This window comes from Myripristis murdjan, chromosome 15 (genome assembly GCF_902150065.1).
Source record: "Myripristis murdjan chromosome 15, fMyrMur1.1, whole genome shotgun sequence".
Taxonomy (NCBI): domain Eukaryota; kingdom Metazoa; phylum Chordata; class Actinopteri; order Holocentriformes; family Holocentridae; genus Myripristis; species Myripristis murdjan.
Window position 1 is genome coordinate 17,210,009 of NC_043994.1, and position 17,541 is coordinate 17,227,549.

The window sequence follows — 17,541 nt, forward strand, 5'->3', positions numbered from 1 at the left end:
GTTTTCCTCCTGTTTAACTCTAAACTAAAAAGTCTGCAGAAGGGCTGTCAGGTGCAGCGCATGACCCACGCTTGTGCAGAGCGCACCAGTCGCAGCAACATTGGCTCAAACCGGGTCACTATTTGTCTTTAAAGGACATCATGAGGAAAACAAAACAATAGCTGAGTCCCCACGGGTCCAGACGGGAATCTGCGGCGGAAAAATTCCTCTCCTCTGACGGTGTGGAGGACCGGTGGGGTCTCTGGTTTAATCAGATAGGGGCGGAGATGACAGGGGCAACATGGACACGCCGAAAGTAGAGCTCTCTGTCCCCCTCTCCTCCAGAATGGGCTGTGCCTGAACGAAGCTTTGGGCTGAGAATGAAACCCCTCTCCTTGTGTGTCTGTTTCTAAAAGCTGCAGTCCCACAGATCACCCCCTCCTACCTCCATCCCACAGATCCCCTCGCATAGAGATGGATGACTTGTCAGACAAAGGCAATAGATTCCAACACTTTGTGATTCGCCCACGTAAAAACCTGCAGCTCAAATGAGGAGGTCCCTGCATCCGACAGCCAGGAAGGGGAGGGAGACGAAATGGGAAATGATGAGACTTTGGGGTGAAGAATCAAGGAAATTAAAGGCAGGGGGTAGGAAAGAGGTAAAGCAGTGTCAAGCCAGAGTATGTTGTTCAAAGCATCTGCTCTCAAACGTTTTCATGTCAAGGACTCCCAAACAGATATAAGCCACGGACACACAATTGGTGAGATTTTGTCTCAGGGATGCCTCTGTGCATGGCAAGATTTTTATTGTTGCTGTTTTAGAATTGAATTATACAGTAAAACTCCATGTGGGTGGATATTAACAGTTTTCAGGGTGAAACTACTGATTTATGGCTATACAGGTATTATATATTCTTTAATGGTGTATTATCTGGTGAAAATAAATGATCATAATACATTTTAAATATTTCTCATTTTTCTGGAGACCAGTGGAATTTCCTAAAAGAATCAAAGAATCTGACTTTAAGAGCCACTGCAAGCTTTAAAGTGAAGTCATACCAGATTGTCTCCAGATTGTCCAAAACAACTCAGAGCTTAACAGTCTTTCCAGAAAGTGTTGTGATAAGCTTCTGCAGTCTGGCTGATACAATTCAAAAAGTCCCCTCTGATTTGGAAAATACATCGTGCCTGCTTCTGACTGATAATTTTGACTGCGTGCCACCCAGACCTCCCTCTTTTCCACAAAAAAAAAAAAAAAAAAAAAAAAAAAAAAAAAAAAAAACTCATACAGCTCAAGAACAGACTTTCCTCACTAGAAACGGCATGTCCTATTAGATCAACGCTATAAATGAGTGTCTGGCCTGTTGAAGTGGCATTAGTGGGGCACGAAAAAAATTGCCAGTCACGAAGAAATGTTTCACGTCTTGGCAGTAGTTATCTGAACATGCTGTGTGCGGGCAGACAGGAGTTTTACAGCCTGGAGAGGCAGAGGCAGCCGAGTACCCCGCTGCCTGTTTGCGCCATTGCTCTGTAGATGGCGCTCATAGGTTATGCTGCCCACCGAGCTCATGCAGGCAGGTATAGGCTAATGTTGGTCAGGGGTGGGTCAAAGGTTGGGGTGAGCCTACTGTAGTTGAATAATGCTCTGCTGATCTCCTCCAGAATAACTCAATCCAAACTCAAGCGAAGAAATTGACATTTTAAAGAAGACTCCGACATGTTTCACTACGGTTTGAACTTCTGGACCCAGCCTGGCCTTAAACATAGCGGATTTTAGGTATAACATAGGAGTTATTTTTCCAACATAATAGTTTCACCATTATTTCAGTTTCTTGAGATTAATATAGCGGGGTATAGCGTGGTTTGATTTGTGGAAAGGAAGCAGAGTGTGCATAGAGATTGTGGTTGACACAAAGTCACCGAGAAGAAATTATACCATGGCATATCAAGGTTTTAAAAGCTTATTTTAATATACACAGAAGTCTAAAGCCTTATTATACTGCATTATAAAGCCCGGATTTATTAATTTATTGATGACAATGAGCAGTCTTTGATACTACAAGTATGCTTTTAAAATTATTGTTGTGATTATTAGAACTCAGATTATATATTGGAGAGGGAGATATTCAGTCTGTTTTGTGGGTGTTATTTAGACGGCGAGGCTTTGTGGATGTTGGACTTTCTAAGGCCGTGTTGCGTCCTGCCCTCTGGACAAGTTTGAGGACGATTCCTCTTTTTGTTTCTGCCTTTTTTTTTTTTTTTTTTTTTTTTGGAGGGAGCTTCTGGTACAATATGTAGCACCATGGGCTGTAATTTCACACGTCAGTGCACTTTTGCCCTAAAGCTGCTGCTATTTCCCCCACAACACCCCGATTTGCCCCCCGTACCCCTTTTGCACTGCTATGATGACGTCGCAGTGTCACAGTGCTACAACAAAACAAATGGCGTGATAATTAAGGAACTGTTACTGACTCCACTCTTTTCCAAACCTGAGCAGCAATTTCAGATTCTTACCTTCGATTAAACATTTGCATGATACAATAAGCCTAGGCAAGTAGGTTATACAATATATTGCACTCTTAGGAGAATAAAATAATTGCAAAGTATATTTATTGATATATTTGGAAGTTGAAGTCCTCAAACAAGAAAATCATTCATCTTTTCACACATACATAATTATTTATTTATGCATTTTGTTTTGTTTCCTATTATATATTCTATTTACAGAGAGCCATTGACATTACCATTATTGTTCAACTACAGCATAGTGAGTGTATAAACAAGTAACAACAACAACAACAACAACAACAACAACAACAACAACAACAATGACAATAACAATAACCATAGGCTAAACAGCTAAACAGATAACTTTCCTATTGAGGTTGAAGGTAGAGTGAGTGACTAAGGAAGGAGAGGGAGATACATATATAGACAGAGAGAGAGAGAGAGAGAGAGAGAGAGAGAGAGAGAGAGACAGAGAGAGAGAGAGAGAGAGAGACAGACAGAGAGAGAGAGAGAGAGAGAGAGAGGGAGAGAGACTAAATCCACTGGTAAAGGAGATGAATTTCCATCGGCTGCAAACCAAATCCTTTTCCTCCATGTCTGGACGTCTAAGGCCTGTTTGGCCCGTAACGCACCTTCACATCAACAATCGATATTGCTCGTTTTCCTTCTTCTGCCCCTAAAGAGGAGGCAAGATGCTGCTAAACCCACTGGGTAGCCTCCTGCACCAATTTCCCAGGTCCTCCTAAACATTTCCACGTCAGGGACCCCCAGACAGAATCACATTAGACCAATGATATGTTGTTGTTGTTATATAAGGAGCTTGGACCTGTATAAATAAAACAAATATCCATGTACATTTTTCAGTGTGATAAATTATTCAGCAAGTTAATAATAAAATGAATAAAATTTAAAACTATTCTCCATTTTGCAGTGGGACCCGCTGGAACCCACTTAAGAACCCCTGGAGGCCTCCGGACCACACTTTGGGATTCACTGTAGCCTATTAAAAGTTGTATGGTTGCCTTTGAAGCCATATAAAGGCCATGGTAACTTGGACAAACTCGTATAAATTTCGTCCTGTCCACGAATGGCATGTATGGATTATCTGAGGAGCAGATTTAGTATTCGATCTATTTTTTTATGCCTGTGAAAGATGGTTGAAAATATAAACTAATTTTATTTACATCTATGACATCCATCCAGAAAAAAAAAATAAAACAAGATAGCGATCAAAGCTACACGAACAGTGGTGAATCCATACTGTTAAGAGCGGTGGGTATGTTACTTATTATTACTTATATTTTTATATTGCACTACTTCATGATATCATTCTGGCATTAAAAGCTGCATGGTTAAGTATGTGTATTTTTCCCCTGGATCTAGTTTTGTCCTATTAGTGAAAGCATCAGAATTTTATCAGGAGTCACTTATGATTTGCTGTCTCCTGACACCCACAGCCATATGGGCAGGCTATGCCAAACTGCAAGATATCAGCTGCGTCCTTAGATTGCTTATTCATGTGCTTTATAACGGGAGCAGATGGATATCAATTTGACTCTATCCTCGACACCATCGCAGATTGATTTTGTACTTGCTTTTAATTTTGCCATAATTAATTAGATCATTACAACTGTTTTCCATCGATCTTCCCATCTAAACCCAAAATCGAGAGGTGAATTAGAATGTGATCTATGTTTTCAATTAAAGCCCCGACTTTTGTATTAGCATCACCCTTATGGTGATGTTAATACAAAATTATGTAGCTCTTTTTGATAATAATAATAATAATAATAATAATAATAATAATAGAAAGCTTATCTTATCAAACACGTTTTCCTTATCTTCATTTGATTACAGTACATCAACAAAAAACACATAAATAAATAATAGTAAGCATAAATACATGCCTCATTCGCTGCTCAATAATGGGTACATAAAATATAAATGTGACGAAAAGCGCACCACTAACGTGTATTTTGATTAGAAAAAAATAAAAAAAAATCTGTAGATAAACAGATAAGCAGAAGATGCAGAGATAACCTCCACACTGTTGTGGTCCTAGCTCGCACCATGCACACACCTGCAAACAAACATTGACATTTGTATGAGGCAGAGGGAGAAATCCTTACCTGATCGACCAGCGCTGTGAGGCATGGCTCTCCCTTGTCTAATGGTCCGTCTCCCCGATGCAGCCCAGTAGATCTGTCCGGCCTCCTGCGCTCCCTCCCCGGCTGGGCGTCGTGCTTCTCCCCGCTGGTTGTCAGAATCTTTGACCGATCATCCAAAACTAAACGGTTTAGGCGACAACAAAAAGGGGAAGCAACCCTGCTTCAGTGAACTAGGAATTGATAAAGGAGGAAAAATAGAAATCAAAAAACATAGAGCGTTGCAGGTGTTGTATAAAAGGAAGAATAAAACTTGCGTTTCAGATGAAAAAAAGAGGACATTTTACTATGGATGTATGCAAACAGCTGTAGTTTTCAGAGTTGGACTCCTTGTATGAACACTGACGGATGTAAAATTTAAACATCAGACTGTATGGTATGTATTTATTTAATGTATGTATTATGTAATATGGTGTAAATATCTTCTATAAGCAGTACTTAGAGTTGTTGCGATGGTTTGTGGTTTTGCATCTATGTAACGTTCCGTTTGTTTGTGCTGTTTTCATAATAATTTATTTATTAGATGCTATTTATGTTTTGAGCAGTCGGAATATCTCAGATAATATTTTAGGCATGGAAAATATAAGGTTTTCAATCCAAAAAATGCAGCAGTGACAAGATGCAATAACTGATTTATTTTTATTTTGAACAATAATCGATAATTAATTTTTATTTGATTTTATTTATTGAGTGAACTAAAAAATGACAGGATGCCAGGATCTTTCAAGATTATAATTTTTCCTAATCTGCTTTTACATTTGAAGAAATTTACAAAGTTTCATGTACTCTCTCTCTCTCTCTCTCTCTCTCTCTCTCTCTCTCTCTCTCTGTCTCTCTCTCTCTCTCTCTCGCCATACAAGCACGCGCGCGCGCGCGCACGCACGCACGCACGCACGCACGCACACGCACAGCTACACAGACTACAAGTATAGTTAAAAAAAATAGCAGTTTCAACTGTTTCAGAATACTTTATTATTGTTAGCAGAGAATTTGGGCAACATTTCTTTTCACTTGTCTACTGCAGACTCTTATTGTGATGAGGTCTACTTATTTTATTGCCTCCAATAACTTGCAGGAAATGGTAAGGTATGACTTCAAGCCACTAAACAGGCAAAGTCAAAAATCCTCTCCTAAAGACATTTTGTCCAGTCAGATCAGTGGCCAGCAGCACAGTAAAAGGCAGACACATGAACGGCACAGAGGAAACTTTCTATGTGTGTTTAACAGTGTGAGGGAACACAAAAAAGTAAGGGTGGAGAATAAAACTTAGTAACTGGAACATTAACAGATGAATAACCAGTAAAAATGCAATATTACAATATTCACAAGAACGACAGAGCGTGATAAAGCTATAAAATACAACATTAAAAGATTATAGCTTCTCTATTGGCTATTTAACAAACATTTTGTATTATAACACTCTTTACAGTGCTTGAAGTTCTAAAATGGCAATAAGATTGCCACTGGACCAAGAACCAGTAATGGATATTATGGAACACTTTTATCTAAGATATTCAGATGGAAAAAAAAAAAAAAAAAAAAAAAAAAAAAAAATATATATATATATATATATATATATATATATATATATATATATATATATATATATATTCCTTACTTGAAAGGTCTTTTAAGTAGAAACACTGTCCAACTCTCAGTTACGGTGCTGTCTGCCATGAAAACATCAAATCTTTATGGCATGTGCACATTATTGTCAATTTCAAACCCTTTAATGCATCGTCTTAAACATAAAACTTAGATTTTGTCACCGGTATTTAAAAAATACAAAATAAAATGAGGACATTTTATTCAAATGTGTTAAGACTAAGCTAATTTTGTATCAGTGTGATGTTCTTGAACTATAGAACTGTGAGCTAAGCGGTTTGGGAGTATCTGTATTTTTTTGGGTTGCAAAATATTTGTCCAAGGAAATAAATCAATCATTGTTAAATTAGACTAATTAAACATTGCCATTAATCAACTATTGTCTAGTAAATAAATTTATACATTTAAATATTTTTTTTTCTAAAATTGAAGGATAATTTTGCTTTGAAACCTTTCTTGAAAAGTTGACGTGTGTATGTGTTCAGTATGTGTTTGTGGGGGTCTGTGTGTGGTTATGTGTGTGTATATGTGTGTATTTGTGAGTAAGCCAAGAAACAGCATATACATAAATTTATGCAAATTTAACGTGTGATTCTGGTGCATTTTGCAGGATAGTCAAACTTACACTCTGGCAGAAAAGCAAATAGGCAAACATACACACACACACATACACACACATGCATGCTCTCTATTGTACGCACAACATTTTTAATCATATTATAATTGTATTGTAATTGTTGACAGTAAAATAAATTGATAAAAATAGTAAGAACTGCATCTACCTTATTAATCTCTGCCTTAATGATCTTAATAAAGTTTCAGGTGGAACTCCCCCCATCCCAACACACACACACACACACACACACACACACACACACACACACACACACACACACCTATATCTCTGCTCACCGAACACACTGGGGGTCTGGGAGAACATCCGAATGGGAGGGACCCAAATAGAGAAGCTTAAATGGCCATAAAGCTGTGTGGGCTGTCAGTAATGGAACCTAAGCTCTTCTCAGAGCCACACACTACATTTACGGGTTATGACCGGAGTCTGCAGGAGAGGCAGATTGAAAATTGAGGGAGAGGAGTGATTTTGGTCAGAACGTGTTGGGGGAGGTGGGGGGTCTTATGGCATAGTCCATTAGACTGGTCAACGGTATCTACCCTCTCCAAGATTGCCAGGGGGCCGCGCAGGGAGGGTGGGAGGGTGGTGAGGTGTATGGGTGTGTGTGCGTGTGTGTGTAGGTGTATGTGTGTGTTGGGGTGGCTTGGGAGCGGGGGGCTCAGATTAATGATGAGGCATGTATCTGCAAACCTTCTCTCTTCCTATACCCGCTCTCCCAGGATAGCCAAAGTTTTAACCTGTCCTCCTACTCTTTTCTTTCCAGCCCTCATCCTCAAACCCCACCACACCGCCGCCGCCATGTCCTTTTTTTTAAAAATAGTGTCCCACTTGCTCATGGCCTGAACATTAAATAAACCTCCCTCCTTCACCCTTCCTTCCACACTCCCCCTCCACCTCTCCCTGGCACCACCTCCCTCTCCTCTCACTTGGAGGCCACTGTAACTCCGTGCACCAGCCTGTGCCCGTCGTTTATCATGGAAGTCAGATGTGCCTGGCCTCTTTCAGGCAAATTTCACAAATTTTCTTGGAGGGCTGGGTATCGGCAAGGACCTCACAGCACAACATGTATCATTATACATGGGCCTACAATATGATTTGTGTCACAACACATTGCAAGACTCTACAGAGCTGAGAGAAAATGCATAGCTGCAGCTAACAAAACGATGTATTGCATAACACCTACCTACTAAAGATTGTGGTCTAACAAATATATAACACATTACATGATAAATGACAAACTGATTCAAAAAATTTAATTAAAATTCCTATTTATTAAATGAAAATCAGCAATGTGCCTATTTTACACAGTGCAATATAACATAGATATCATAATATCAAATGAAAATTTAAAGCATAAATGATAAATATCAATACAAGGGGCAATTATCGCAGTATTGCAAAAAATAAATAAAATCACAATACTCAGCTGTATCAGTTTTTTTTTTGCACAGCTATATATGTAACATGTTATTTTATTGGTTGTTTTAAGTTGCCTAAATTACTTATGAATGGTCATTTATATAGTGTGGATTACAATTTTTCCTCTGCGGGGAAACGGTTGGCCATACTACGAAAACAATGGAACAATATGTTTCCTGCCTGATGTCTGGATGGTTTGTTGGAAATCTGGGCTGAGCGACAGCCAGTATCATCATCATCAACTCTTGCCAGCTTTTCATATTTAAAGCCAGCAAGGGTTTAATTACCAAATGATGACAGTGTCATATGGTACCATGATGGCACAGAATGAGTGTGTGTATAGTGTGTGTGTGTCTCTCTCTGTCTGTGTGTTGCATGCGTTTGTCTGTCGCAAGCGAGCGTACGAGCATACCTTTTCTGTGTGTGCACAACGTGATGGTAGGTAGCTGAAGGGCCTGAACAGGAAGACAAGAAGCGGGCATGGGGTGCTGGAAAACAGACACAGTAAAACATCTGTAATTTGTAATTCACTAGTATTCAATGGCTGCTCATGGATTAAAGATTAAAATCTATTGTCTTGACAGATGGGAGAGAAAGGGAGAGAGAGAGAGAGAGAGAGAGAGAGAGAGAGAGAGAGAGAGAGAGAGAGAGAGAGAGAGAGGAAGAGAGGGACACTCATGCACATCCCATTTCCATTTGTATATGAGCAGAACAGTTTGGCTAATCACAGTGGAAAAATAAGCTGTCTGTTTGCCTCACTCTGGGCAAAACCGCCATGAGCCTTATTTCCAGCTGTGGAGACATTAAAGAAGAGGACTCATTCTGTTCAGATATGTCAGCCGCAGACAATGTAGAAGTTTTTCGTTCTACTCATATAATTCTTTGGTTAATATCTCCTATCAGACGTTCCTGTGTACAGAAATTCCCAGCCAGGGGCCTCCACAAACAGACGGGCGAACCGATCAAAGGATGTGCGTCCATTCAAAAATGTGCCCCTCATCCAAGTCCGGAAAAGACAGGATGAAGTCCAGTGAGGCTGGGATACCTTTTTCCTTTAGTCATTCTAATGAATGGCTGTTTTATCAACCCTGCTGCGAGGAAATGAGCTTGCTCTGGTGGACGCTGCCTCGCAGCTGCCCAGCGGTGGAAGTCCCTTTCTCTCTCAAATCTCAAGCCACATGTTTTTTTTTTTTTTTTTCAGTGGGAAAAAAGACGTGATAAATGTTATTGTTCATTACAATCGTCCTTCATATCATGACCTAGCAACGCAGCAAGTAAGGTCGTCACCATCACCACCACCATCTCCACCGCCAAAATACAGAGTGTAACAATAAGGAATTGTTTTTTAATTAAAATTTGTCATAGGCTTATTTGATACACTGATAATTGTACTGCCAATGCATGCAAGGACCACAAGACATCATATGGCTGAGTTAGAATTTCTTGTTTAGTCTGTGTGGTCTGCATTGAGAGGGTTCTGTGTGGTTGTGTGTGTGTGTGTGTGTGTGTGTGTAGAGGGGTAATGGTCTGGTCAGTGGAGTGAAGCAGACCACCTGAGAGTTGTTTTTGGGCATTAGTGTGTGTGTTCTCTCTCTCTCTCTCTCTCTCTCTCTCTCTCTTACTATGTGTGTGCGTGTGCGTGAGTATTTGTGTGTGTGTGTGTGTGATATATGACACTGGCCATCTGAAGGAGGTGCCTTGCTCTCCCTCTCCAGGCTGCATGAAAGGGAGCTGAGAAGCCTGATGAATTAAAGCCTCTCTTCAATAAAACATCAGAGTCTTTCAGTAACACACGCTTGAGATGCCCCAGTAATTGACTTTTGGACTTTAGGATTTACATGAACCCTCCAAAAGCAGCTTACCTGTGCAGTGATGCCCCTTGAGTCCCCATCCATTCCCCGCTGATGTGGATTTCCATAAACTCTTGCAATCTTCACATATTTTTTTTTTAACCTCCCATTTCTGATAAATGCAAAACTATCGACTGTAGATAATTTGAGGGATTTATTGAAGTGTTTGAAATAATTTATCTTGAAAGAGAAATCTTGCCAAAAAAAAAAAAAAAAAATCTTAATCCATTGATATTTGGCACATTGGTATTCTGATGTAGTGGGTCTGCAGATTGTACTCAGTGAATGGCTGGGGTCCCACATACAGTATTAGCACTTGTATTAGTATTGCTTTGATTATTGATTTTTTTTTTTATTTCCTACTTTTTAAAAAAAAAAAAAAAAAATTCTTTCTTATTTTATTTCTTTCTCCTTAATCCAGATGTTTGAACATGAATGTTTTTCATCTACACAAAGTACAATACGTCAGTCTTAAATTTTTCCTTTTACACAATACCTGCATTTTAAACCCTTTATGGATATTTAAAAGCAGGAACAGAATGTGCCATGTGGAAAAATCATACGGGGGCAGTAGTACCATGTAATGAAAATCAAAAATTAGCACTTGTATCCGTCAGATCAAACGTTATTCATTACAGTCAGTCAAGGTAGCCCAAGAGGCTTTGGTATCTTTTTTGTTATTTCACAGCCAGGTCCAGGAAAAACCCAGAAGCCATTAAAGAGGGTAAGACCAGTGTGATAGTCATTTTATTGGTCCATCCCTCACAAGTGTCAAGTAACATGCTCACCTTATATCTCTCACTATATGAGATGTGGGCTCTGGGTGGCGGCAAGTCGTCTGGTGTCATCAGGAATGAGGAATCAGGCATGGTTTTACTACTGTGAGTCCACAATTACAATATTACACATCAGAGTGCGGTTATAAGTTTTTGGCTTAGATGGATGGCGCTGGACAAAGTTGTGAATTTACTCCTCATCTCAGCAGCACATAATAAACTCTTTAACAAGATGGGGAAAGTAAGAGTGAAGGAAGATCTATGGGAGGAGCAGAGGAGCTTGGCAGATTTAATTAATTACTGCATATTAAAATGTTTGTTTACAGAAGTGAGCAGCTACAAGAGGTCCGATGTTAATTAATTTAAGGCGTACTTCCCCCCAGCCTCAGCGATGTGTCGCAAGCCGCAGAGCTACTCCCTTTGGCAGGGAGTCTGCGTCTCATTGGATATCCATCAATTGCTGTGAGGTGTGTAAGAAACAAAGATGCATAGTGTACAAATTAGGCCCAATGTTAACATGATTGCATATTAAGATTTCTAATTAGCAGGCAGACGGAAAAGGTGAAGGAGCTGAGGAATATACGGTGCACGGCTGGCCATTTAAGAAACACAGCAGCTGAAGAACGTCTCTGAAATGTCTATTTCCTGTTTAATGATTAAAATTATGTCTAGCTTTGGATCTCCTCTAAGTAGCCTACCTACATGGCTATGTCCAAAGTGTTTGTGGACAGATGTAGTTGTTGGAGAAAGTCAGACGGCTTGATTTGTGTGCTGATGCTGTCTGGTCTCCCGAGGTTCCTTTTCGGACAATGATGTATCTAACTCCCCTACGAGGTCAGCTGGACTGAGTCCAGAACATCACCTGCAATCAATAGTGTGGGTAAAGCAGGCCCAACTGAACGCATGTGAGGGCAAAGACTCCACTTAGAAGCCCACTGTGGGAAAAAAGGCCTGCACGGCCCATTGCCTTGCTAAAACCAAACCACAGCCAGGTTGGACGCCTGACACACCACTGTCTTCAGGAGAGAGGGGAGCAGGCAGTGCAAGAGAAGAGAGAGAGAAGGCGAGAGGCTGTGATTTCGAGAAAACAACAGGAAATAGAAGAGGTTGAAGAATATTGGAAGGCAAAAAAAAAAAAAAAAATACACAACATTGACTGCTGCCTTCTTAAAATGTCAGAGGAAGGAGATGCACAGTAGTTGGTAACACTGAGGGTTTGTTTGTTGCAGTAGACTAGATGAGGATGCATCAAGCACATAATGAAAGAGAAAAGGAGAGAGAGAGAGACAGAGAGAGAGAGACAGAGAGAGAGAGAGACGGAGAGAGAGAGAGAGAGTGGCGGGGTGCTCATTGAGGTGAGGAAAGGCTGTGTTTGTGGGGATGCGTGTAATTATTTCACTTCTTAGAGTCATTATTGGCCCTGCTTGCTATACTGTCAGCGGCTAAGAACCTTACATCTACACGCGGAGCACCAGTGTAATGTTCCACTGTGGCAATCTAACATGTGTTCCCCTCAAATTGCTCTCTTACCTCTGATCTCGATTATCAGCCCGGAGTTTCAAATAACAGATTGACTTTACACATAGAGGGGAAGTGCCATCCCTCCCTGTCTAGGTAACTGTAGACAAAAAACACAGGGTGAGAATCTAAAATTAATATCACCTCAAAATTCATGGGGATGATACCATCGAGCATTCTAGTCAGTGTTTCACAGTAAAGTCTTTAAAGGAAAATATTGTTGTTTATGTACATGCTGAAATCTGTTTTGTATCTCTCTCTTCACTTTGTCTAAAATAAAGAATAAACATTATAAAGTGTGAGAAAATTGCCAAACCTCCTTTTTTAATGAAAAATATCTGCTGTATCAATGTGATATTAGTCCATACAACAGTCTAGAATCTCTCCCTCTAACATACACACACACACACACACACACACACACACACACACACAAACACAGAAGCACATGTACAAACACCCTTTTTTCTAAGGAATGTGACACATAAAAACACCCATTTATCCACTATACACTTCTGTTGCCTCTGCCCAGACAGCCATGGTGTAGTTTTTATTTTTAACTCTTAGCTGGCGCTTCCTCAATCAAGACCTTGGCGTGCCACAGTGCAGACCTCGCTGCTGAAGACGCTGATGCCTGGGATGCAGAGGCTGGGAAAAGTGGCAGATGCTCTGCTGTGTGTGTGTGTGTGTGTGTGTGTGTGTGTGTGTGTGTGTGTGTGTGTTTCAGTGACAGCATGTGTGCAAGTGTGTTTGTGTGAACGTCTACTGTAAGTGGGATTTGAAGAATTGGCACAGTCATCTGAGCAGCGCTCCGAATCTCTCGCAAACAAATGAAGGCCCACAGCCTCAAAGTGAGATTGATATCTCTTTTTGAACTTCACAGAGAATATTCTGAATATGGAGAGGGGTTCCTCATTCCCAGGGGATCCACGGGGTGCCTCTCTCCTCTTTTCCCCACCTCCACACCAAAAATAACAGGAAAAAAATGGCCCTGGTACATCTTTTGTGTTCATCAATATTCACTCATTCATCGTGTGTCCTGGCAGCTGAAATCTCGACAAGCACGGCGCAATGGATGGGCCTGAAATCCACTTTGTTGCAGTGGGGACGATGTCTGAAATTGAGTTTGGAATTAAAATAGAACAATCCCCAATTTTTCTGGACTGGAGGCAGAGCCATACATTTCACTTAGCGACTGAAAACTTTTCAATTTGTGCGGCGGGTCCTCAACAGAACCCAGCCATTAAATAGGTCAAGGATGGATGTGCCCAGACTACATTGCTCTCTGAGTCAAACAAAGAAAGTTGGGAGCACATTTGCAAAACATCATTTGTTTTCACAGGGTAGGAAATGCTTGCAAGTAGGGGGATGTACACAAAAGCAAACAGTGAATTGATGTATGACTTAGGCTTCTAAAACAACAATAAACTCTGAGCAGCAGTAAAAGAGACCTGTTACAAATGCAACCACCTTAGATAGGGAAGATGCATAAAAATAAAAAATCCAGATGCCATTACATTGAGGTTCATGACTTTTGACAAAAATGAATAAATAAATAAATAAAAAATCCTGTAGCCAGCATATTTCTAGTTGGGTTTGCCCCGCTCCCACATGGGTAACAAACTACGCAAAGGTTTATGACACTAAAGCAGCGAACCTCACAACATGTCTCTGGTAAATGTAATGATATCTGCCACAATCAATACAACACGATGATGTGTTTTTAATCATGCACAGTTGAGGTTGATTTGACTGTCATTTTCATGGTGGATTCACTTAGCTGCTCATAGCATGGTTCCTCTTAAAGGGTCAGTGGGTCCCCAGCAAAGATTTGTACCAGCTCAACATAAATTATCCGCAGTTTTTTATGGCTCTGCCACCAAGACGTTATTCACAAGAATTTATGTAGTTTTGTCTGACCTTAATAACTCATAAGAAATGTAACTTTGCCGTAAAACTGATTGTCTTCAGAGGTGGAGTTTTCTGAAATGCTCAGGTGTGTTATTATGCATCTTGTCTTGGTGCTTCCTGACTATTACATGTATTTACAGTTACGCCTTTGCCCACTTTTATATCTAAGTGAGCACATGTACGACTGAAGCCAATCCCTTTTTGCGCCCTTTTAATCCCTCCCCTCCAACGCCACTTCATAATGATCTCTCCCTGAAAGGTAAATCAATTATATAACGGCGACAAAAGAACCGTTTTGTCATAAAATGGTAATTAGTTTGGGTCCTGACCTCCCTCCTGGCATCTCGACTCCCCCAGCTGAGGACCGGGGCATGTCCGCAGTCCACACTTAACGACAGGCAGGCGTAACACACCGGCTGAGCATTGTGGGGCCTTTGTCTTCATTCAAGGGGAGATGAAGTTCTCGCCGCCACGTTTATCAATCATGGAGGGGCTCCAGCTGTTCCACAGGCTTCGGCCAGGCTTTAACAGCCGGCCTTACAAATTGTCTGTGAATAGCAAGGAACAGGGACGGCAGCCCCCCTTCAAAACCCACCCGCCCCACACCCCACCCTATCCCATCCAGCCCTTTTCTACCTCGCAGACACAAACACCATCAGCACAAACACATACACACACACACGAACCATGCAGACACAAACAAGCGTCATCACCACATGCTCACTATCAAAAATATGCACAAACATTATCACGAGACACTTGCACATGCACACACACAGGCAAGCATGCAGCTGCAGAAGTGATGATGAGGGACACCATCACAAAGTGCAGAAAACTTATATTACAACTTTAAAATATGCATCTTTAACAACACAGAAAACACTCACACAAAAAAACACAATATGCATGCAGACCACGTTGGTGTGTTGCAACATGCAAACATGCAGCTACCACCAGCGCCACATGTGCACATAATCACATATACAAAAACACAGTGCACCTACACAAACGCAGACAGGCATACAGTACACATACCCACACACACCCCAACACATGCATGCATTAGCCTATAACAAACCAAACTGTGGTAACCTGTAGACTGGTATATAATATGGAAAAAAAACCCAAAAAACAAGGTTTACTGATGCAAAAATGACTATTCTGAAATTAAAAGATGTATGACCTAGGCTATATTACACCACCATCACTTCTCAAAAGACAAAACTCCACACACCTGGATTGTATCAATGCATTATGGGGCAATGAACCAATCAGATGTCAGAGTACTGACCCAAACTTTCTTTGTTAGTATTTCATATACATATATTTCATACATCTAAAGCAGAGAGAACAAAAACATTCTTTCCACATTTGGCTTAGCTTATAAGAGCTCATATTCCAAATAGTGCACACCTCTCTGCATGTTTTTTTCTACCACAATGACAAACACACAAAGTGTTTCTATACACACAAACAGATGCGCCAGAATGTCTAGTGCCTTCTTTTGTTCACGTCTTTTGACTAATGCTTCTCTGTAGCCTTTTTCGCAGCCATGACCGACCCTACCGTCTGCTCTGTGCAATTACAAGATGGATTAACAGCTCTTTCTAACACTATCATCATCACCACGCATGCCTTGGAGGAATCTGAGGGTGCTGCATTCCTGGATGAGCATCACATCCAATTACAGCTTAATGAATGATGGAGAGGCATATACCACTCAACAAATCAGGCATATTGAAACCGTTCTGAATTAACTTACAGGGTATTTTTGAGGGTGCCCTCTTTGAATTACTATTAAATTATGTCTGCTGTCCCTTGATATTTCTATCTGGACATCTTGCAAATGAATGAACATGCCAAAGATCAAATAGCCAGCGCAAAAAAAAAAAATCAAATATTGTTGGTATAGAATTATCACTGTACGTCTGGATGGATGATCTGTAGGGTTTCTCTGGAATGAAAAGTTACATGTGTCAAAAATATAGATAGATGAACATATAAATTAGCTGTTCTCCAAGGTCAAATACTGATTGCATTGTTACTCTCGCATGCCACGGTGTCAAAGCGATCTGCACTCTCACTTTTTCATCATATTCTGCACATCAACAAAATAGCAAGAGGATGAAGTGAAGGGGACAAAGACAGAGGAAGGGAAAGGGGGGGTCGGAGAGAAGGAAAGAGATGTGAAAAAAGAAAGAGAGAGAGTGAGAGAGTGCGAGTGAGAGGGATACAAATTGATCGTTTGGTGGCTAGATCAGTCATAGTCATCCTGGGCGGATGGATGAATGTCTTTGATGGCCACTGCAGGTTCAGGCAGAGAGAGTGTCTGAAAACAAGAGAAATTGGTTTGGGCCCTCGGGAGGGGAATCAATGTGTGAGGGGCATGTAAGTGCTGTAGTGTTGTTTTGTGGAGGGCTATGGGGGTTGTCCAAAGTTTGAGGGGTCTGGAATGTGACAGCTGAATTCTCCCTTGAAATGCCTTGTGTTTTGCCTTGTGTCTGATTTTTAAAATTGACCATATCTCACCATATGGTATTTACTGTGAGTGCCATCTCCTGACTTCTTAATAACATTCAGGTCAAAATCCAACTGCTAATTACAACTAGGAATCTGACATTTTTCTTGAAATTATTACAATATCCTATAACACCTATTAACATATATCTATTAATACCTATGAATATCCTATTAGGCACTAAATAACACAGAAGTATCTTGTTAGAGATAAATAAATTCTACTTTTATCATGCATGCTTTCTTAAAACACAAACCAATTCTGCCTGACATAAAACTAATAAGTTTAATAGCATTGCCTTTAACCTTTTCCTTTTTACCTTTTTACTTTACTTTCCTGTTAAACTTTCAAACTGATGTGAAAACAAGCAATGGGACTCTGTCTTACGCGGTACCTTTTGACCCACATGAGGTGAACACAGTATAACCACCTGAGCGGTGGCTTTTGGTTTATAGTCATTATTTCATAATGTGGGTGTCATTGAGGATATATAAATATAATTAATTTGACTTAACTGATTAGGAATCCCAAATTCCTTTTCGAGGTCTTAATCTGAGGCCAGAAACTTTATGCGACCCAGTTTTTTTTTTCATGTAACTATAAAATCTGCAGGTCTCTTTTCAAATCCAGGGCTATTTAAGTAAAGCACAGGTATTGC